Source organism: Columba livia, chromosome 15 (assembly GCF_036013475.1).
Source record: "Columba livia isolate bColLiv1 breed racing homer chromosome 15, bColLiv1.pat.W.v2, whole genome shotgun sequence".
Taxonomy (NCBI): Eukaryota; Metazoa; Chordata; class Aves; order Columbiformes; family Columbidae; genus Columba; species Columba livia.
The window spans coordinates 1,037,812-1,062,168 of NC_088616.1; the positions used below are offsets into that span (position 1 = coordinate 1,037,812).

The 24,357-nt window shown below is 43.6% G+C and overlaps 1 long non-coding RNA gene across 4 annotated transcripts in view; it reads right to left on the reverse strand.

Moving 5' to 3' along the window:
* The window catches only part of LOC110362183 (uncharacterized), a 69,802-nt gene extending 45,926 nt beyond the window's left edge, over positions 1-23,876 (reverse strand). For all 4 annotated transcript variants that reach the window (XR_010466268.1, XR_010466269.1, XR_010466270.1 and 1 more), the window contains exons 1-2: positions 18,944-23,876; positions 222-349 (exon numbers count right to left, since the gene is read on the reverse strand). This is a non-coding gene — a long non-coding RNA (uncharacterized LOC110362183). The remainder of the gene's footprint in view (positions 1-221; positions 350-18,943) is intronic.
* Positions 23,877-24,357: the final 481 nt, after the last annotated feature.

Consider the following 24,357-nt stretch of genomic DNA (forward strand, 5'->3'; position numbering starts at 1 on the left):
TTAGCTCCCGCAGTCCTTTTAAACACAGGCTTATCAGCCAAATAGAGTTGCATCTTTTTTGCCATCTTTAAAAGCCTTTTGAAAAGCTTATACAATTCTGTCTTTGGGCATGAACTTTTAGATAACAGAAATGAGGTTTCATTCCACAGGAATGAACACAAAGGAAGAAGATAAATGAGACTGCAGGAGTGGATTTACCATCGAGCAGCAAGTTCTCTCACCTCCAGTACAAGGAGCTGCTGTAACACGTACTGCTCCAACACACAAAACAGTCTCATCACCCAAACGTTTGCTGACGGCTCGTCCTGTTCAGGTGCAGACCAGGGCATCGTCCCATCCTGAGGACAAGCTGCAAAGACACGCAGTCAAACACTCAATGACAAATATTTAATCAAGACGTGCACAAGAGTTGCACAGGTGAGCAAAAGCCCCTGCGGCAGCGGTGCAGCACCGGCTGCAACACGAGACGCTTGTCCCTCCAACCCGGCTGCTCCCAGCAGGGGAAGGTACCGGAGCATCAGCAAACACATCACCCTGCAATAAAAACCGCCGACACATTTGAGAAGTTCATTAAGATGCAGAAATGTTTTCCTAAAACCTTTGTGACTTCTTCAGTGAATGAACTAACAGCTTGTTCTAAAATTCGGCAGAACAATAAAGCAATTTACAAATTTACAATTTACTTTACCGTCTAATGTCCAGGGGGTCAGCAGGCACAGCTTGTTCATTAAAACCAGATTCACTGCCAGCCTGCGCTGTACCTGCTGCTACTCAGGATGCTACTGAAGTCTCTAAACCTTAACTCTAGGGATAAATAAATGCGTGCCTTACAACAGCACTTTGCGGTACCCTCGACCAGAAAAGACGCTGTCCTTTCAGGCGCAAAGCTCCCTGCTCCTGAGAGGACGGCACGTTTTGATCCCCAGGAGCGCCATTTCCAGGAGAGGTCCTGCAGTTGCTGCACACCACACCGCAGTTCTGCGGCGACCGGATCAGAGCAAGGAATATAGTCTGAGAAACAAGTGAAATCAAGTGGCATGGGATTTCCAAAAGGGCTTCCCCTTTGCTTTGGGGAGACAAAGCATCCTCCTGCTCAGGACATGGCTTGGCAAAGTGTTCTGAGATAGTTGTCTTGTCCTAAAGCAGGCAGGTTTGCATGCTTTCAGACACCTGCTTAATTAACTCCTTGCGCACAGTTTATGTAGTTATTCTGTGCTGGCCAGGATCTGCTTGACTTTCTGAGTATCGTGCCGAATGAAAGGGAGACGTGCAGGAAGGAGGAGAGGCTTGTGCTGGAATGTGCTGCCAGGGGTGGTTCAGTTTTGAAAGGTTCACAACACTGCACCATTTTCCATGTTAAATGGAGCTACCTTATTTTAGACCCTCAGAAGAGCTTAAATCAGAAGAGGACATTTCCCTAGGCTAATGTACTAACCTTCAGAGTATTAGCTTTCTGAAGTCAAGCATGAGCTGCTTTCCTGCGGCTGGAAGGAGCCTTTGGGTTCATCCAGAGCTGGGTGTCTGATGAATTAACTCCCGTCCATCAAGCACGCGTCACACGCAGCCCGTGGCTTCCCCAGGATAGAAACTCTCCTACAGCTCCAAGAGAACCCAGGAGGCCAAGCCCCGATCACACGAGTGTCTGCTCGCCACAGGGATGCCCGTGCTGGGCTCCCCGTGTCCCCAACAAGCGCCGCTCTCCTCGCCCCTGCCCGTCCCTCGCTCAGCTCAGGTGCGTGAGGGAGACAATCAGCACCATTTCCTAAATATACAACTACTTTTCTCAGTGCTTATTTTCAATGAAGGCAACTATTCATATGCTGATGGTTTAGCTGGTCCACAGAAAGATCTGGATGGACAACAGATCTGCTAAGATTAGGCAGCATGGTAGTAACAGAATAACTGTGCTGTTCATATGAATTGTAGTTAATTTTTCAGTGAACAGTTCACCTTTCTCTTTGCTGTGCTGATGAGACACCAGAGTATTATAGGAAATAGCACGTTCCATGCCAGAAAAGCAATTCCATTTTCAAAAGCTAGAACACTTGGGCTAATTAGAGTGGCTCAGATACTTTGATCAGAGATAAATTAAGGCTTTGTATGCGATCCTGCTCTTAGTTAACTTCTTTTACTAAATTCCCTCCCTAATGCTTTCTAATTTCACATGGGGTGGAAGCGGGAGGGAAGATGAAAGGAAATTTTTTGAATCAACTTGCTGTAAATTTAAGAATAGTTTGCTAAGTGTTTGTTTGGCTTTATAAGAATATATTATGATTTTGTTTTATTAACACCTTGTTTTATCATCGCATGGTATCCAGAGCAGTAGAACCACAATGCATTGGGTATTTTATGCCCCGTTCCACATGAGTTGTTATTCTTTCGCTGCAGTGGTGAGGCCGGGGCCCACGGCTCTCTCGCAAGCACGACAAGTACCAGGCATCACCTGTATCAGTCAATACCACATTTCACATGTGAGTAACTCTATTATATTTAGTGGGACAATTTTGCACCTAAGGAAGCCTTCTAGCTGTATAAGTTTTTAGGCATCTTCAGTTTTCCTATGCCCTGCGTTTCAATGTGCTTGCTTGTTTTCCCAAGCCTTTTTCACTACTTGTACTGTCCAGATGTAAATCCAGGGCTTACATGAGAAACAATTTGAGAAAGGCTGAGGAATTTCATGGCAGTGAGAGAAATAATTCCACCTTACTCCAAAACTGCCTTGGGTCATATTTATATAGTGGCATCTTTTGTGATAATGAAAAAAACACAGGAAAATACATGTGCTTGGTTATAAATCTAGCAAAACTTAACAACTGCAAGTTCGAACACTCCTTTTTCCCATCTGCATGCTTAGCCAGTTGTGAGTCTATCAGAGCACCTGGGCTCACATTTCTGCCATTCCCTTGTTCACACCAGTCAATTCTCACTGAACACCAAGGAAAACACTGTCTTAACTAAAATGATATAGTAATGCTCTTTTCAAAATTAGAACTTGAGGTCTAGTAAAAGCTGCAAATATCCACAGAAACACATAAAGGCTCCAAGAGCTCCCCACAGTAAACCTGCTCCTCAGAGATCCCACATGTGGCTCTTCATTGACTCAGTCCCTGCTGGCAGAGGACGGAGCTCCAGTACTTCTGAACATCATGTTCCCTTTATAGTCAAGTGCCCCCTAACAGTCTGAATCCTTCAGCCGTAGAATGAAATTGGGGCTGATGGGACACAAATCCCAGCTACTGCCAAAGGCAGAGCCCTCCAAGAAATCTGGGTGCGCTCAGAACACATGCGACAGTCCCAATGACAAATTTCAGGCCCCTGAACAACCACAGTAAGAAAAATATAACATTAATAATGTTGCTGTTGATTTGTTTGCTTGTTTGTTTAATATACAAACGCCATTTGTAATTTTTCAGAAAAAGGAGTTTTTCCATCTGGAACTTTAGGCTCTGACACTTGTTGGACGTAATGGCAGAAGCAGCTATACAGATCTGATGCTAATGCAGTGGGTACCAGCACAATAGATGCTTAGATACAGAAGACAGACAATATGTAAAGAAAAAATATAGCTGTGTGTTTTTGTATCCATAAGACTTGTGGCTGAACAGTCGCAGGCAGCGCACAGGCAGCGATCGTACCAGGCAGCTGCAGAAAGGCTGGAGCAGGGGGAGCAGCAGGGACCCAGCTCCCGTCTCAGCAGATGGTTCAGCTCTGCCGGGAATCCTGATCCACTTTCTGCACTGTGTCTAGCAGACTGCGGTTACTCCCATGATACAAAATCTGCTATTCCCATGCTGTAAAATCTGCGATGTGTTTTTCCTCACACTTCCTATTTCTTCACTTCCATGTCAGAGCCATGAGGTATCTTTTTTTTCCCCCCTCCTTTCCTTCCAGCACTGGGATTCTTGTATTTTCTTGGCCCAGCACATTAAGGAAGGACCAGCTTTTTCCATTGGGGAGGAAGGTTTATTGCACCGTGACACATCGTACATATTATTGCACAGCTGAGCAGAGAGGCTACGCAGCAGGGAAGCAACAATTCAGAAAAATTCACTGTGTTGTAAGTAAATCAGTCACCAACACACCCGTCTATCATGTCACTGGATTTAATAAAGTAGCTTGCTATAATTTTCATTGTCATGCCTTTAGCACCCAGTAGTTTTCCTTGTCTAAACTGGGCACAAAGCTGTTCTCCGGGGTTAAGAACTACAGAATGACGGAATCACAGACTGGCTGAGCTTGGCAGGGACCTCTGGAAACTCATCTGGTCCCACAGGGCCACCTAGAGCCAGCTGCCCAGAACCTTGTCCAGATGGCTTTTGAACATCTCCAAGGAGGACTCCACAACCTGCCTGGGCAACCTGGGCCGGTTCTCAGTCACCCTCACAGGCAACAGGTGTTTCCTGATGTTGATCCACAAAGGTCCCTTCCAACCCCAAACATTTTATGATGTTCAGACAGAACGTGCTGTGTTCCAGTTTGTGCCCATCACCTCCGGCCCTGCCACTGGGCGCCACTACGAAGAGCCTGGCTCTGTCAAGACAAGTAAGTTAAACAGTACTCCCTGAAAATAAAACAAACAGTTTCAGAACAAATATGAGGCCTTGGTACTTATTTTAAAAATGTTCTTTAAGCTTCAATGATTGTTTGCTGTTACCCTTACCTACAGTCATGCTGAATAAAGCTATAGCTAAATGGAAAGTTAAATGTATTCATGAGGTGTTAACGTCTATATCTGCACCTTCCCTTCAGGTGCTTTGATACACTGCAAGATCCCCCTGAGCCTTTTCTCCAGCTGAGCAGCCCCAGCTGTCCCAGCCCCATCTCCCGGGAGATGCTCCAGCCCATCACCACCATCAGGGCCCTTTGCTGGCCTGTCCCCAGCAGTTCCATGTCTCTGGTGCTCCAGGTGTGGGCTGGGTCAGGCAGGCCATCTACATGCAAATGCAATTTCCCAGCAAATAACAATTGTAGCTCATGGCAGGGCTCCTAAAGAACTGTGGAAATACTGCCTGGCTGCTGGCTCCACCAGGGCACATTTGGGTTTGTGTTTCAGCTCCCCAGACGCAGAGCTGTCCAGGGGCAGCACTGCGATATCTAATTCACACAAACACTGTTTTCCACACTCTCAGACCTGCTTTCCCCCACTTTCGGCACGGTAACTCCTCACTGAGGACCACACTGTCTGTTAGCCCGTGTTCACAGACCTCACAGACTCTGAGCAGCAGTGATTCAATTAAAATTCACCATGTTCAGTATGGCTTGTAGCACTAGAGATTTCAAGTCCTGAGCACTTGCTGTTTAGCTGTAGTTAAGCACACTTGACAGGCTGTAGCAGGGCCGCGGTTTCTGGCAGTGCCCAGCAATGCAAGAAGCTGATGCAAAAGTCATTTTCCTCCGTTCTGTCAGCCACACTAATCGTCTCCTTCCAGTTGTGCTGCCGTGCCACAGGCGGCTGCTTTTCAAAGCCTGCGCTGACACAACGGCAACGAGACACCTCGTCCCCAGCTCCCCGAGCCCGCCACTCCCCGCTCCCCCGGCTGAGGAAAGCTGCACGACGGACCAAGTAGGACACTCTGTGTCAACTCAGATGATGCAAACTCCGGTCATGCCCAGAATACAGCAATGTTTATTCACCAAAATGACTTCTTCCCCAGTTATAAGGAAAACATAAGCATGAAGTGGTACTAAATCCTTCAGGTTATATAGTTATTGCACATATATCTAATATCCACATACTATAAAGTGCATGTGCACATAAAGAGGTATTTCTATTTAATGAACAACTTCAGGTTCAGCCAAGCACATTATACACAGTGTCTGTCACTGGCATTTGTTTGCAGTCCATGACAGGTTACAGTCTAAACCCAGAGCCAGAATGAACGCTGTCATATGCATCGCGCATGTGGGAGTACCTCAGGTTGTGCTGATCTCCCCGGAGATTAACACTGTGATCAGCTGAGAAAACTTGGAGCTATAAGACAGAACATTTCGAGCTTTAAGGACTCTCACGAAGAAGATCCTTGCCATGTTAGGAGATGTGCGTTGCTATCATCCACAGCACGTTCGCAACCCCGTCCTTAGAGAGAACTGAAATTTGTAAAAAGACAAATGCACAAAACAGGAAGAAAACCCCTTTTACTGAGATTTCTGAAACACATCTCTTGTTCTCTGTGCACTCACTGATGCCATACTAGATCAGATGACCCAACACATTCTGTATATGGGAATGAAAACCACATGCAATATGCTGAAATAACAAAGAATTCTTCACCATACAATTATGTTACAACTGAGAGCAAATGTTTTTTGCTTTCTTTTTTTCCTTAGACAACCAGGCGTCCTTCAGCTTGCCCATAGCAACAATAAGCAAATGCCCAGCAATGTCATTAAGAAAAAGACAACAAGAAGAAAAAAGCTATATTTCAGTGAAAACTGACTTTTTTTGTTCCAAACACTCATTTCCCAAGCGCAAATGTGTTCACTCCCTTCCTGCTCCATTTCGCAATGTCAACGAGAGGAGAGATCTGAAGTTAAAATGAACGCAGGAGTCGATTCTCAAGAACAAAAAAGAAACAGATACTAGTCTGCTCACACAGCCCATAATATTTTTGGCTTTCCCTGGAGATCACATTGGAAAACACCTCGTCCGTTAAGCCCAGTGCCCCTTTTTGTTGCAGGCAGCGATGGCACGCGCTGTCCATCACCAATTCATCGTGGGCAACCCTGGGATTCACGCGACTGCGTCTCCCCTTTCCCAGAGCAACGCACCCATCACAGCCAGAAACGTCTCATCATTTCTACTCAGGATTTATTTACAACCGGTGCATTACAATTTGCATTTGTGTTATCTTTTAGCTCAAATCCACCTTTTCACTCGCTGGTATTTAATTTCTTGGTATATTTAGGGACAGCAATGCATTACAGGCCATACTTTTACAGTTTTATGTTAGACTGGCTTTTCCTTCACAGTTAACCCAGCAGATTTTTCTTGCAACCACTGCCCAGGATGGCTTCAAGTACCCAAGATTCAGTCTACAAGTGTCTTTTACAAAAGCACTAATTTCTGCTGTAAAACTCCAACAGCTCCTACATCGCATGCACATTTTTGCATTTTTATAGCACGCAGCAGCTAATAGTTTCCTTCTGATCAGCACGAAGCCTTCGCACAGTGGTGGGTTTCTGACTCTTGATTATAATTGCTGAGTCTCCAACTTCAGCGGATTTCTCTGTTCTCACGTGCTCTATTTCACCCTATTTCTATCATTACAACCCTCAATCCCATCCATTCTTTCCTCTTTAATATTCTACTACTTCTCCAAATTGATGTCGTCTTCAAGTCTGAGTTATAAGCAAATTAATTAGCACGTTTGTACTTGTTATGCCAAGATCACAAGAAAAGTTTCTTGGGAATTCTAAATGCATCAGTTGGGTACTTTCTCCTTTGCTGCCACTGACCTTTGAACGTTTGCACATGGGTGTGCACAGATCCTCAGTTCTGCACCCGAATTCATCATTTTCTATTTGGCATTATGTTTCTGAAATCCAGACTGCTTAAACTCTGTCTCAGTTATCTCCTCAAAAATATAGCTTAAGATCACCTGATTCATCACTGGCAAAGGAACAGCATCTCATATTCTGCTTCATGTTAACGTTGCTATTTATTTACCCTTATTGCTAAAAGACATTCTGAAGACTTACATTTTATGGCGAGTGGAGCACGGAGCTCACGCCGCCTGCCTCACTTTCCTCCACCATTGATTTCTCCAGAGCTCCAGCTTTTGTAACACAAAATCTACCCTTCTTATATTTCAGTTTACGGTAAGCAAATTTTAACTAGTAGTTTCCTGGTCTATTGTATCTTATACGAAAGCAATTCTATAATATCCTCATTAATAATAAAGAGCACAGCCAAAATAGAAAGTTTCTCAGAGATTCAGCGATTGCTTTGAGAAGAAATGTGTCACCTATCCCACTCCAGAATATCTAGACACGGCCAAATTTATTCTTCAATCTACGTTTAGGAAATCAGAGTTTTCCACAAAGGACACAAAACCCAGTAGTATAAGTCAATATTTGATCTGTCACCCCATCACATTACAATGCACTAAAAATACAATGGGATTAATGCTATTAAAACATCATGTCTCTGAAGAGAAAACGATCAGAAATACAGAAGGAAATGTCCCAGAATACTGTTCTAGGAACAATGAATTTTTAATCACGGCCTATTCTCACGAGGAGTGAGTGTTTCACCAGCTCTGTTAAGCTGTGTCATAGGCTGAGAGCTTGATATCAGCTCTATAAACCCTGCTACCATGAACACAGATTGCAGTTACGACCACAGGTGTTCATATGTGCATATGACAATAAAGACTGAATGCTGGTTTCAAATAAAACTGCACCTAAAATCCACCTTTTCATTTTCCCAGAGAATTTAAATGTTTTTAGATAAATAAACAGAAGAAGAATATACAAATAATGACAAGAATAGGTAAAGAGGTTGAACATCATTGTTGGGAGTAGGTGGGATCCTATAAAACAGCCCCGTAATTCATGTTATTTCATCCAGCATCACTCACGGCATTCAGCTCTGTTTGACTGGGGAGGTTCTCAGCTGTTCAGAGCATTTTACTTCTCTTTGGGAAGCCACCCTAGTTCTGCTGAGGAAATGAAATCGTTCCAAGACCGAAGCTACTACAGATCGTCCACAATCCTCTCAGAATGCTGCTAACACACGCTTCCCAGAGATCCCACCTCTGAACTGCTTTTTGCAAGCACAGAAACGCCATTTCAGAAACCTGAATTTCTGAGCAGCTGAGTCTCACTAAGGACTGGTCTAAGCACTCCTCTGTGATCCAGCATGAAAACAGAAACAGGACTTCTGATTGAGACCTTAAGGCAAACAGCTATTCCCTATAGCTCAGGGGAATATAATGAAAAGCAGTAATCAGGAATTTTCCGTTAGGAGGAGTTTTCTTCAAAAGATTTTTTTACTTTTTTAGGAACTGCAAATTATTCAACATTTCTTTACAACTACGATGAGATACAAGTTTGCACGATGGTTTTGTTCCTCTTTAGGTACGTACTGTTGTTGAACTATCCAGAACTTCATCTCCTGAGTCCATCCAGTGCTAAATGAACTTTCCCAGCTGTGGCTCACTGGGAATACTGATATTAAAAGTTCACCATTTCAAGTGTAAATATTGCTGTCCCAAGATAGCTGTCAAGATTTGCAAAACTTGTAGAGATTAATAATTCGTGTGATTGCTGAAAATACATCGTAAGTCATTAAAATCTACTCTTCTCCAGGTTTACTGGTAGGGATTTGGCTAAAGAAATTCTGATTTCTAAAAGGCTTTAACTGAACTGACCAGACTCTCTTCTTCAGCTCCTGCAAAGGAAACTACTGGAAGATTTATGGGGAAAAAAACATGGGGAAAAGACTGGACAGGAATTAGGGCGCTATTTTGGAATAAGCTCAGCAGGATCCCAGCCAGGACCCTTGGGGCATCACCAGCCTGGTCCAGGGAATCCACCCAGGATTGCTGCTATTTTAAAAGCACTAAACACACCTTTTGAAAAAAACAATCCTAAATACTAGTGCCTAAGGACAGAGAACTGTGATTGAAGTCAAACTTTAGCACTTCTCTGTACATTGTTCTTTAATGAACACGCTGAGCCGCTTCAGATTTGTGTGTTCGGATTCTTGTAGGTTTTTTTTCTTCTCTTAGTTAATCTCAAGGCACAGGGAAAAATTCTGGCCACACACGAGAAAGTGCCGTGGATTTTTCTACTAAAGAGGTTATGGGCAATAATACAACTGTAATGGGAAAACCACAGCCGAAGGACTCGCAGCACCACTTGTCTCCTCTCCTGTGTCTTTCACACTCTGTTCTATGCTAGAAAGGCCATGGGGGAAACGAGGTCCTGAATAGGGCAAGAAGTTACAGAAGACAGACAATGAATCAAAGCAATCAAAAGAATTTATGACATTAGAGCACAAGCACAAAGGCTTTCTTGTTTTGAACCGGAGTTTCCTATGCTGTAAAGCAACTGCCTTCACCTAAGTGGAGTGTTTCTCTTTAAAGAAAGATAAATCTCTTCTTCTGCCTTTCAAAACTTGAAGTTTTGATCAAAGTCCAAAGTACATGACCTGTAACATCAGATGAGAAAGCAAATTTGTCTTGTCCCGGGGGAATTCTGGAGAGCTGACTCTGTCTCTGAACCCCGACCACAACTCCGCACACAGCTCTCCCTCTGGAGAGATTAGAGATGTAAGCACACAAGATAAATGGAAATCACTGCTCAACCTGCTACCACAAGGTGCTAAGATACTGCGATAATGAAGACTTAGGAGACATGAATAGAATTTGTTCCTGCAAATTCCTGACCTGCAATCAAGTAGCACTTGAGAGACTGGAAAAGAGGTAAAGCAAAAAAAAATATATATATATATATATAGGGTAGTAAAATGTAGTTTTAAGGCTCCGTCTATAAGGTTCCCACTAGGTTGTGCTAAGAATCAGACCAAGTCTTCAGAATAAAACTGAAAAAGGCCAGACAAACAGCATGTGAATGTCACAGTTTCTATCTGCCTCCAGCATTTAAACTCTTTTAGCATCATTCACAGGCTTTGTATTTGTCCTGCTCTCAGCAGCACAACCCAACACACGCCCTTTCTGTTGCTATACCGCAAACCACAAAAATAAACAGAACAGAAAGGTAGGTTGACAGAAAGATTGGAATGTTTAACTGCTGGAGGGCAGGTATATATCTTTTACAGTAATACCACTAAACACAGTCTACTCTGCCTTCTGAACGGTAATGAAAAAAAAGGCATTTGTAGTTTCAGGTGCCCTTAAAAATATTGGCTTTATATGTCTCCTGCAATAACACTGCCAAAATACACCACAAAGCTTTCAAAAGTTTAACTTCTGGCATCAGAGAATTCTTACGTAAGTCCTTTTGCATCCAGCACCAGGAACCCGTTTGTACTCCACAACCTTCGGGGTTTGCTACACGAACTCTGAGCTGCTGTCATTGCAACCAGCTTCGGCTCTGAAAAACACGACGAGTGTCAAATATCTCTTTATTTTTACTCTCAGACATCTCCTACAATGAGAACGGGAGTCAAGTTTTCTTTATATTGTAGGGATCATATTTCTGACATGGTGCACTTGAAGCAAGGAACTGTATTATGTTTTTCTGCATAAATCAAAGCATGTCGCTAGATCAGGAATATAGGAACTAATCAGCAAGATGCAACTCCTTTTAAATCATCAGAAAGTCTAATTAACAACTGTAGAGTATGTACAGCACTTCAACCATGCATCGGGCAAGGGGAACGGAAGAAGGGAAGGAAGGACATAGAGCAGGGAAATATCTCAATTTCTTTATAGTGAAGAAGGACTCTTCAGGAGAGAAAAATAAGATAGTTTCCTGCCAAAATAGCTCTGTTCCAAAGCCTTGAAACCTTACGAATGGAAACATCAAATCAGTGCTGCTGGGGAGCGGGTTCAGCCAACACAAGATGTGCCCCGTTTCCTCGGGGGGAAGCAGAGCGCAGGTGGGGCCGCAGGGCGTGCGCTCCAGGGTTCCGCTGTGCGGGGTTTCACTGGAACCGGGGCTGCCCCCTGCACCCCCAGCACAGCTACAGCCCCAAATCCCAGCACCCGCACGATCCCTCCATGGGATGTGTGAGCAGCTGCTTGGCCTGAGCTCTCTTTCCTGTATCCAGCTGTGGAACCAGACACCCCCCGCCCAGCAGGGTGGGCTCAGTCTCCAGCCTAAATTTGCTTCTCTGCAGCATCATGGCCAAGACAGAAGCCAAGAGGCCGCTGGCCGTGTGGAGCGGGGGAACCTGCCCAGCGCGATTCCCGAGCCCCCCGCCTCGCTGGGTCTGTCCTCTGGATCCACAGGAGCTGAATTGTCACTTCCAGCCCAGGAGGAACGTTGAGGGTGGATGGACCATCACCCGGCTTACGACAGTGCGGAGAACATTCCTGAAAACCCCCTGTTCTCTGTGTGGGGTTTAGACCTCGAACCAGAGCTCCATCAGACCAGCTCCCGCGGTGTTGCTGTGATTGGCTGTTGGGAAACTCTGTACCATCCATTTAATCTCATTATCAAGCACACTGTCTTACAGAGACACCACTTATTCAACTTAGACTCAAAAGCTACCACTTTAAAAAGCTACAGGAAGCTCTTTAATAGATATCAATTCTGGGTAGAACTTCATTCAAGTAACAATATATTTTATTTCAGACTAATCTATTCTTTTTTTAATAACAACAAAAAATACAAATAAATACTTGCAAGCTTTCATCTGGACTGAATTTTAAACCCTCTATTTTGGGGGTTGCAATCCAGTTTATTCACTTGAAACAAAAGCTTTCGCAAGTGAAAATAACTAAACCTGAAAGGGCGCATGGGGCAGTAGATAAAGCAGTGTTTGCACTTGAAGTATTTGAGAGGCCATCTTAAAATCTCTCAGGCTTAACAAGGTTTATGCATCACAAAACAGACAGGATGATTCGGGAAATTAATCACACAACACTAATCGGGTGAAATTTCTCCCTGTTGCCTATGACCATATGGAAATCACCAAAATAGAACGTGGATTTAACTAGTGCAGAGGTTTGTTCTGCCAAGGTCTAAGTTCAAGATTAATTATCACTAGTAAATTAAAAAGGTAGATATTAAGTGCACTAGCAATGATCAATTCTTAGTCTAAAAAAGATCTTAACAATTTCTCAAACACTCTTGAGCAAAATAATAAGTTATTTAAATAAAAAAAAGAAGCAGCAGCCACCTGAAGCCCATTGAAGTATAACTCGGAGGCAGGACAAAAGGCAGATTCGCATTGCCAAGAGCAGGGCTGGGCAGCTTGGAGCCCTGGGCTCCTGCTCCCGGACTGCGCTTTGCTCTGCCAGATCTGCCCTTCGCACTTCCCCTGCTCCGAAATCCAGCTGCCAATGGGAACATCCAGATCACAGGGGAGCGCTGGGGAGGATGAGCTCCCTGGAGAGGGAGCGGCCTCTGCACCCCCTCAGGTCCCTGAGCATCCTTTTCCTGAGGAGAAGCGCTGTGATACAGCGAATCCCGCCGATGGGAACAGCGGGTTCCCGTAGCAGCAGCTACAGTTAGCACACATAGACAAGATTTGTTGTTCAAAATCATTTTAACAAAAATCAGCCGATTTCAACACCAACCCATCATCAAAATAGACAATTTCCAAACTCCCGCTCCCTAGTTTCCTGCCTTCCTTGTTCTTCTCTCTCCAGCTGTTCGGTGGCTTGTTGGTTGGTTGGAGTTTTTTTGTTGTTTGGTTGGGCTTTGGTGGTTGGGTTTTGGTTTGTTTTTTTGGGGGGGGGGGGATATTATTCCTTGCTTTTATATAATATAATATATAATATATAATATATAATATATAATATATAATATATAATATATAATATATAATATATAATATATAATATATAATATATAATATATAATATATAATATATATATTAGATAATAGATAATAGATAATACATTATATATTATATATAAACCAAACCAAAACACAAACACTAAAACCCAACCAAACATATTTTTTATATATATATATAAATATAATATTATATATATGACATATTTTTATATATAATATGTTATATATAATATATTATATATAAATAGATATAATCTATAATTAATATAATCTATATTATATTATATTATATTGTATTATGGTATATTATAGTATATTTTATATAATACAAAATAGAAAATAGAATATATTACATATTGCATACTATATATACTATATAAAATATATAACACATATAAAATATATATGAAAATATATGAAATATATATATTTTTATATTTTTAAAAAACTTTTAAAAAATCTTTTAAATTTTTTAAATCCTCTTCAAGTCTGTGTAATGTTTGGAGGTCTAATATGAGAAAAACCCACCACACCAAACAAACCCACCAACTACACCAAACCAGCCGAACCAAACCCAAACAGCCCCAACTGTGTCTGTGTTCCTTCCTCGTAAACCTCCGCCACAGAACACCTGTCAAAGCACTGAAAAAAGTCGCATTCACCTCAAAAATGGGATGAAAAATGGAGATGTTCCTGTTAAAAATGTATATTCTAGTATTCCTCTACATTAATATTGATTCAAATATTAAAAACTTTTATTTTAAATTCCTATTAATATTTGGGGGGGACAAACAAACCAAACACAAAGCAGAAAAGCTTGCGAAGGAGAAGACCCGTGAGAACACGGGCCCAGCTCTGGAATGGCATGTCAGTCCCACCATAGCCTTTCCTAATGGCCTTCGCAGCAAATACACAGTGCGGCACGCCGGACTATTGAAACGTTAGAGCTAACGCAGTGGCTGGTGTATTCACACAGTGGTACGTGTGGAGAGACTCCTCTCTGTCACCATCCCCAGGCTTGCTTTTATGTTCTTATAATCTTACGATAAATACCGGTTTAGTTCTGGAAAGCTCGGTTTCTGGCCCACAATCCAGGACGGAGTTTCAGAACCACCAGACGCAGTGTAAGGATCCTCAGGAGTCTCCGTGTTGCTCATTGGAGATGTTACAGACATTTTTGATTTTAAATCTAGAGTTGCCTTTTCTATGAAAGCTCCTCAAAGGACGCCTGGCCCAGCTACACAAAGCACTGGAAAACACTGACTTGACTCTGACAGCTTTTAGGGTGAGTTCACAGGTTCAGCAGAACTTGGAGAACAGTCTTGAGTTCTCCAGCTGAGCAAATACTTAATAATTCATACATACTCTTGAATCCTTTACCTTGAAGATTCTCCTGAATCAATCCCATTTGAAAAGCTGCAGGTCTTTTTGTTTTTCTTGAGATGAACTCATTTCTTCATCTCCTTTTTCTGCCTTTTTTTTTTCCAGAAATAAAACCCACGAACATTCTCTCTTTCATCTGTTTCCAGTGCGTTAGCAATGGCGCTTTCCCCAAAATATATATAAAGTTAAATTTGAGGGGGCAAACCTTCAAAAGCAATCTGAAATTACATAAAACCTCCATGAAATCTACAGATCTAACTTCCCTATGAGTTTGCATTTTTGCCTTCTGAGAAGGGGCGAAGACCCCTCCACTTTTCTTGTAACACAGAATAACTGCACCATGTCATTACTGGAACTGTAATACATATGTGCTGTCGATTCTTCAGAAAACACCTAATGACTAACCATAAACCCTACACCACGCTGAAGGAATGTTACGTATCCGGCCATTTAGCAGCAGTAACAATCCATCTGTTGTGCATTATCGCTTCCATGAATCATAAACTTAAGTTTAAATTAGGTGATTAAATAGTGCCAGAATTCACTTAGATGTTAAAGGGATAATATTTTGTTTGTGGTTCCAGCTGTTCACCTGGAATTCCATTAGCTGAAGCTTGGGACACAACTCTGTGAAAGTCACTTCATGTCTGGAAATGAGCACCAGGTTTTGTGTTTAGAAGTCAGAAGAGTAACAGAGTTTTGGAGATACTAACCTTGAGGAAATGAAGGTAAGTTGACACCATCCCAAGTGATGTCTAAGCACACTTTTGAGTGGTAAAGTATAAAAAGATGATGATTGCTTTTCCCATTGTGTTCCTACTAGCAACGCACACTGGTCTTTCCCTTGTATCCTAATATTGGGAGGGGTGTCATAGGTCTGAGTGGTGGGATGGTAACACCACCTTACCAAAAAATGTTGAAACTGTTCAATTTCCAACATGTAGGGTTTTTCCAGATGCTACAAAATTCTCCCTTTCACCTTTTTACTAATTAAACCACAGGCAGATTTTCTATTGACTTAATGCAAGCAGAGAAAAAAAACCACATGCTTTTTCAAATAAAAGCCAAAAACAGTGCTTATGAAGCACTCTGAGAGATTCAATGTTTTTCCAATGATTGCACTGCAGTATCGCTGGCAGCGGTATGCCATGAAATAGGATGAACTCCAAACACGCGTTACCTGTTGCTTCCACTGATATCGTTTGCGTTTGTTCACCGCAGCCCTGCTCTTAGCGACTTGCATTTGACAGCGCTGTGAGAGCAGGGGACTGTCCTTGCAAACCACAGCTCCTGCCACCCAGACTGGTCCATATTTGAGCCCGGCGCATCGCTGCTCTCGCTAATAAGGACAGCGAATAAGGACACTGACGGCCTGCAGCCGGACCCGCGCCCACCTGCCTGTCTGAAGTTCCCAGGACGTACAGAGCTCGTTTGGGCTTTGAATTCCTGTCACCTGCAGTGTTACGGGATCTTGTGACAGCTCATCCACAGCACATCAAAAGCTGTGGGGCTTGATGGAATTTCTGATGAAAAAGTCCTGTAGGACGCAAGAGAAATGTAAACCAATATAGGTCATATGTTTTAAATGTCAATCAGCTTCATAGTGTAACAAGCCTTTTTAGTACTGCAGCAGTTGGACGTGACATTTTTGTACCAGGCTCTAAACCTACAACAAACAAGCTCTGTCCTGCGGAAGGTGGGAGAAGCGCAGAGGAGAGGGGACCTGTGCTGGCTGCCCAGATCAACACGAGACACAGAACACGGGAGTGCTGAGCTCTCTTTACTTCTGGGTGCTGCAGCGGCAGGAGAAAATTCATGTTCTAGCTCAAAGTATTAAACAATAAACAATAATTAACTTAAACCTCTCTAAGGCTATCAGCATGTGAAATCAATGTTTGTGTCACTTGTCTTAGCTCATCTAGTGCGTGAAGCTTCTTCCTAACTTTAAATATCAATACACATGTGCAGCCAAAGCCTAGTTCAAAAGCTAAGAAGTCAACAGGAGTCTTCTCATTGCCCTCAGCAGGCTTCAGGATACGTCAGCAACTTGTAGCTGCATGAGAAGGGGGCAAGAATTCACCAGTACTTTGTTCCAAAACATGACTTAAAAAAAAAATACCAAAAAGAAGCTGAAGAATGGGGACCACATAACGTTTGGCTAGATCGATTAATTGCAGACTGTAAATGGTGTCTACTCACAGTGCAGAAAACCTGCGCTTTCAGAAGAATGAGGAGGAAAGAAGAAGAATAAGGCGTAGAGTCTGCTCAACTGCAGAGAGTTGGAAGGGTGCCTGTTCCCTAGCACTTAGTACAATTCTGTGCCTGTTACATAATCTGCTGCTTAATAAATTTACCCTGACAAGGGAAGTATAATCTTCCCTGAGATAGATAGTGTGGTTATTATCTTCCCAGGATGATGAATCTGCTTTCTTCTCTATGGGAGAGGCGAGAACAGAAAGCAAGCCCCAGCTAACCAGTGGCTGGTGCCAGAGCTCCAGCCTTTTTGAAGTAAGCGTTACGGATTTTTATTATAAGGACCTCACAATGTTGTCTTTGAGCTTCTCATTACTACTCCCTGGATTTGCAAATTTTATTTGCTGCTAGAAAACAACAGTTCTCATTGCATTTGCTGTAGGCAATGTCAGAATGTCCCCGTCCAAATGGCTCATCAGCCTCGTGCCCATCGCTGTCAGTCACGCCACAGGCACATCACTAAGGCAAGACCTCCTGGAACGCTCTTACAGCTGCGTAACTGCCCCAGAGTGACGTGCGGCTGCCTGCAGCACCCGATAAATTCACAGTCTACTCGCTGTCCAGTGCGCACTGTGCTGTAAGAAAATGCTATTGGCAGGTGTAGATACAAGGGGTGAACAAGGCTCTGCCCTTTGAATTGCTTGTCTTTTAATAACTGTGCTGGGAACGCAGAATTAACCGGTACTATAGAGCTTTAATGAAATTTAGAGTGAAACGCCACTAACGTGCATAGATCCGGGCTCTGACAAGTCCTGTAGAATGGGCTATTCAGGCCAAGGCAATGACTGGACAGCATATGTTTGGTACCTATGGATTACAGCTGCACTGAAGGAAACGCTGTCACATACCAGCACGGAGCAGGCGCCTGTGATTACTTTGCCAGACAACGCTTTGATTTGCATACATTGTAGTCCAATTAATTGCATATTTTAACTCTACGTGACTACAATAGTTTGCCATAAAAATAAGCTTTATAAAACTGAAGTACACACCAGCACAAGGCAAAACGAGACAGGAAACCAAAGCTGAGAGACTCATTCATTCTTGAAATCTTTCCATCATAAAAATGGAGGAGATTGTCAGTCTTGAGCTCAGTCCAATAGATAATAATTTAGAGAGAAGTGTAGCACCCTGAACTTCAAAACAGAAGATTGTACATGAGATGGACAGCAAGAAGAGCCAGCAAGCCCTAATGCCAGCAAAATCTATTTTCAAGGATGTGGCCTTAGCAATAGGGGACAGAGAAATACCGCGAAACTTATCAAAAGTGCAGCACTTGTCTGTAGAATTGCCACTGTTATCTCATGAAATCTCAAAAAAGCCCCAGTTCTATAGAGCTGATGGAAGGCTGGGTATACTTTTCAGAATTTTGTCAAATTAGCCCTTCTATCAGCTCATCTGAGCGTTGCTGTACCATGTTGCTCAATAAAAAGGACATACCAGATCTAGCTCTGAATTCTCCGTTCACACAAATCTCCCTGTGTTTTCCTGACTGATGGTGTCATTAGCAACTACCTTTAATGGCCAAAAAAATGTACTAAACCATAAAGAGAATATCTGTGCCAAAAATATTGTGGGTAATTTGATAGAAAAAATGATAAATGGGTATTTGAAGAATAAGGTAAACTCCTCGTCGGAAGTCAGAGCAGGGAACCTTCTCTCCTGCGTGGGACTGTTCCAAGAACCAAGAGCGATAAGGAGGAAGCAGAAGACGGAATATATTTTAGATCTTGAGCTGTAACTGAACTGTATAAATAAATAATACCAAGCTACTCACTTGCTTACATTGCAAATAGATGCATCTTCTGTGCCCTAGATCCTGTGTATATATTTAGATGATTAGAACCAAATAGAGCAGGAACTGTCTCTTACCCAGAAGGTCCATTCAAAGGTAAGCGCCGATGTTCTGAGCAGCACAGCCGGCCCGGCCGTTGCCACTGAAGAGGTGCAGAACCTTCGGTACCTGGTTTTGGCAGAAGCACAACAGTTTCAGCAGAGATTCCTGAGAACCTGCCCAGCTTTCCTCTGCTGTTCTAACAAGATGCTACCAGCCGCACAACCTTTTTTATTTCTGATAACACACAGATACATTTCTGCCAAGACAGAAAACACAGAGAACCAGATGATTCACTGAAAAAAATGCAATAAAATTATGGCACAGAGAATCCGCCTCTCAGTCTTGTCACAATCTGCCAGGTACGGAAGTCAAGACGCACACCTCATTTCCCACCCCAGGTTCAAACTCTGGGCTCTAAATAGCTTTTTATTTCATTGTAGATGAAGGGCGAAGAGACACTTCCAGTTTTGAAAATTAACGTTTTTCTCCTTTTAAAAAATTCAAAGTTTATTCTTGAGACAATATGGAAACGATCAAGGAAAAACTCCTACAAGCGAGTTTCCTACTTACCCTTTGTATTCTAAATATAAGGAAAACACAGACATCTCTCTTTCCCATAGTTCTATCCCAAATAACTGCTCACAAAGCTCAGAGAGAAAAGTGCAGCTGTGTGGATTATGCTCTTTCAGGGCAGCAAATCTGCAGGCCCAAGTTCTCACAGCTGATCTACATTTGCTTTCCATCTGCAGTCATTTGGAGACAAACTGGCAAAAGGTAATAGTCACTATAAATAATATCATCTTAAAATACTCTCATAGAAAAAATGAGTAGTTATTTTTACTCAAAACATTTTAATATAACACGAATTTTCAAGATAATAAAGACAAACTCGGACAAAGGTGATAAATCCCTACCTACCGCAGCGTTAATCAACACAACAGATAAACAGGCACCTTACCAGAAAAAAATTAGATGTTATAGTTTAAGTTGACTTCGTGTACCTCAGCATTAATACACGTAGACAGAAATACAAACTGTTGTAAACATGACATCATCTGCAGTTTGTTTTCCTGGAAAAGTCTGAAGAAAAAAATGAAAGCTTCTTGCTAATGCCATCTGTATCCTAAAAGAACTGGAGAATTTACACTATACACATGTGAATACTCCAGCACTGGAGACTATAACATTCAGACAAAGATATTGCACAAAGTTCTTTTTGAAATACTGTGTGCATCGGAGCCACAATCCTATTTTTGAAACCACAGTTTTGATTTTCCTTGCATTCTGTCTCTTCCTTTGTAAAGCCAGGCACAGTTAGAAGCTGTACAAGCAGTAAAGCTGTCCTTGGCTTTGGCTGCTTTATTTTATTACATTATATCCCATTCCTCCCTTACTAAAAGCCACTGAAACAGGACTGACTGTCTTTTGACAGAGCTGCCGCCTGGTGAGCTTGCTTGCTGCTTTGTTTTCCTGCCCGTTCTGGAACCAAATGACCCTCATCATCAGAGCAGCATCACAGGTTACGTTGGTTATTTCATTTATTCAGGCCAGGTTGAGTACAATCTGCGAGGAAATGTTTTACCCTCGCTCTTATCAACGAGGGCTGCTCCACATAAACCTGTCAGGTTACCCAGGCTCAGGGAAATTTACTGCTCAGCTCAAGGGTGGCGAAAATGAGGTCTTGACAGAAATCCCCAGCGTTTGCTGTGCAGAGCAGCTCGGTGAAGAGCTCCAAAGAGTCTGCATGTCTCCATTCCCACAGAACTGGCCTCGTCCCTCTGCCACCGCTGGTTTCCTGTGTCAGGGTGGGTAGTGCTGCCTGGTGGCAAAGAGGAGGCAACAAGGCAGCATAACACAGCAGAGAACTTTAAAATGACACATGGCATTAATTGATAGATGCCTTTAGCAGCTCCTGCACCTGTTAATGCCAATGACACCGAGTCTCCCAGTGCGGGAAACACAGAACTCAGACATCTTAGAGGTGCTGTCTTTATGTAGTTATATCAGTAGAGGACCTCCACTGTAGATATTGAGTGGAGTGACTTTATCAGTAGACTTAAACTACTGTTTCAAGCATTATAAAGGAGTACAACTAAAAGTGTAGACTCCTCTCCTGTCCAGAGGCTCTGTGAGCTGTGCCCAGGCCACCACAGCCAAACACATCATGAGGATTAGACACCAAACAGGAGCAAACGTTAATTTGCTCATACGAACACACAGAGCTGACTTGAACAGTAACACAAATTATGGACTTCCCAGACTCTGCTGTTAATATTGATGAATCTTCAGTAATGAACCATACAGGACTTGCAGCCTTTTTGTGCAGTTTTGAGCTGCTCCCATCTCTTCAGCAGCACCGCACGATGGACACACACAGCACGGTGTGATGGACACACACAGAATCACAGAATCAGGGAACGTCAGGGATGGGAAGGGACCTGGAAAGCTCATCCAGTGCAATCCCCCCATGGAGCAGGAACACCCAGATGAGGTTACACAGGAAGGTGTCCAGGCGGGTTGGAATGTCTGCACAGAAGGAGACTCCACAACCTCCCTGGGCAGCCTGGGCCAGGCTCTGCCACCCTCACCGGGAAGAACTTTCTTCTCAAATTTAAGTGGAACCTCTTGTGTTCCCATTTGCACCCATTGCCCCTTGTCCTGTCACTGGTTGTCACCAGAAGAGCCTGGCTCCATCCTCCTGACACTCCCCCTTTCCATCTTGATCCCCAGGAATGAGTCCCCCCTCAGTCTCCTCTTGTCCAGCTCCAGAGCCCCAGCTCCCTCAGCCTTTCCTCACACGGGAGATGCTCCACTCCCTCCAGCATCTTGGTGGCTGCGCTGGACTCTCTGCAGCAGTTCCCTGTCCTGCTGGAACTGAGGGGCCACAACTGGACACAATATTCCAGGTGTGGTCTCCCCAGGGCAGAGCAGAGGGGCAGGAGAACCTCTCTGACCTACTGACCACCCCCTTCTAACCCACCCCAGGTACCATTGGCTTCCTGGCCACAAGGGCCCAGTGCTGGCTCATGGTCACCCTGCTGTCCCCAGGACCCCCAGGTCCCTTTCCCCTACGCTGCTCTCTAATAGGTCATTCCCCAACTTATACAGCACAATGTGATGGACACATGCAGCACGGTGTGATGGACACATGCAGCAGCACACACCCCGAAGGGCACTGCTGAGCTTCAGAATACTGAAATCCAGCACCAGACAGCGGTTCTACCAGACGAGGGTGTTCCTGGCCACTGGTTACTGCCACTTGTATTCACCATACACCAGCCTGTTAGGTCATGGGAAGCGCTACTTTATGTACCGTGATTCCAAAAATCATGGTTCTCATCCTCTTCATATTATGATTATCTCATCTCTGCACTTGGTCTTTCATCTCACTTCTCAACTCAGAGTTAGCTTTGGTAAAATTAATGAAGACCTGGAAAGGAGTCTCAGTACTTCAGTTTGACTTTTGGCCTTTGAAACCCCTCTGAAGAACGCCATGTCATACCATGAGGAAAAACTATACTGCAACAAGGGTGAAATATTTTTACCATGGAATACAGAACACTACTCATTTAAACAAGTAAATACATATGGGAGCATGAGTTAATGAGAAAAAAAATCTCAGTATAGAAAAGCAATGGAAGTGCGGTTTCCCTACACTTAAAGACAGTCTGCTGCCCCCAAAGAAGATGAGGTGCTGGTGCTGGTTTGGGTTTTTAACATTTTTAGAGAGGTGCAGAAGGTATCTACAAACTTAATTTAAACCTGAGTTGGTATGAGTTGAAAATACACTGTGCTCAACTCACCATTCATGCCTAAGTCATTTCTGTGATAATGAAAAGCAAAGGTACCTACCACAGCAATATTAGCTGGTCTTGAGTTTCTTTACCATCAAATACTTGCCAACTCTTGCTGTCCTGAGCCTTCTGTATGTAAAGTACATCAGTGCAGCTACTACGGCCATGTGGTACCGATTATATGCGTAGGCAATACATCTTTATTCGCTCAGACTCAAAACACCAGCTGACGTGCTTCTGAGCTCTGAGAATACCACAGCACTTACTGCCTGCTTCTCAGCCCGCACAGGTTAATTGAATTATTCTTCTGAGGAGACAGAACGACTTCACTTTGGACATGAAACAGTAAACAGCCTTTTCCAAAGTCATCCACGTATCCAATTCTTTGAATCAATGATAATGATAAAAGCTATCACTTCTGAACAGAGTTATGGCTCTTTCATAATGGGTGTTGTTACCAAAGAACTTGTTTGGCAAGCCATCTGACACAATTTAAAGGAGAATACATTTAGTTTTTAGGATAAATGCAAATTATTTCCCATTCTTATGTTGTTTGTTCATTTTGGCTTTCCATTTATACTGCATACACCTCTTAAGAACATTCACTGTTCAGTCAAACACTGGCCTCTCTGTTTTTCATCTCTGTTCTGGGGGCTCTACCTTGTTGCTTCTTATTATAATCTCAATTCAATAAATTTTTGATGCACTGTCACTGAAATCTTCAGCTCATGAGAAACAGGGGCTCCCCATTACAAATAATCATCTTCCTGGAGGAAAACCTTGTACACTGATGTTTAAGGGTATTGATATATTTTCAAATGTTACTGGGTTTAATTTCAACTAGATCATTCACTGTGATTGACAGATGTTAACCCCCAGTACCACAGCAAATTGCAATGTAAAACAGCAAATCATGCATTTCATCCTTCTAATTTCTACTAGAGGCTTTAGGTCTTCACAAATTTGATGTATCAGCAATAGTTTCCTCATCCGATCACAGTAGCTCTGTCCTTCCTTGGGTATTTAAACTTCAGCAGAAAGGTAGAAAATGCCCACATTGGATGGATGTTTCTGCCACACACAGTCCTGCAGCCCTGGACTCTCACACTGGGCCCGGCCCAGCTCCAGCTCCAGCTCCAGCTCCAGCCCCAGCTCCATCTCCAGCCCCAGCTCCAGCTCCAGCCCCAGCTCCAGCTCCAGCTCCAGCCCCAGCTCCAGCTCCAGCTCCAGGCCCCATCTCCAGCTCCATCTCCAGCTCCAGCTCCATCTCCAGCTCCAGCTCCAGCCCCAGCTCCATCTCCAGCCCTAGCTCCAGCTCCAGCCCCAGCTCCAGCTCCATCTCCAGGCCCAGCTCCAGCTCCAGCCCCAGCCCCAGCTCCAGCTCCAGGCCCCAGCTCCAGCTCCAGCTCCATCTCCATCTCCAGCTCCATCTCCAGCTCCATCTCCAGCTCCAGCTCCAGCTCCAGCCCCAGCTCCATCTCCAGCCCCAGCTCCAGCTCCAGCCCCAGCTCCAGCTCCAGCTCCAGCCCCAGCTCCAGCTCCAGCTCCAGGCCCCATCTCCAGCTCCATCTCCAGCTCCAGCTCCATCTCCAGCTCCAGCTCCAGCCCCAGCTCCATCTCCAGCCCTAGCTCCAGCTCCAGCCCCAGCTCCAGCT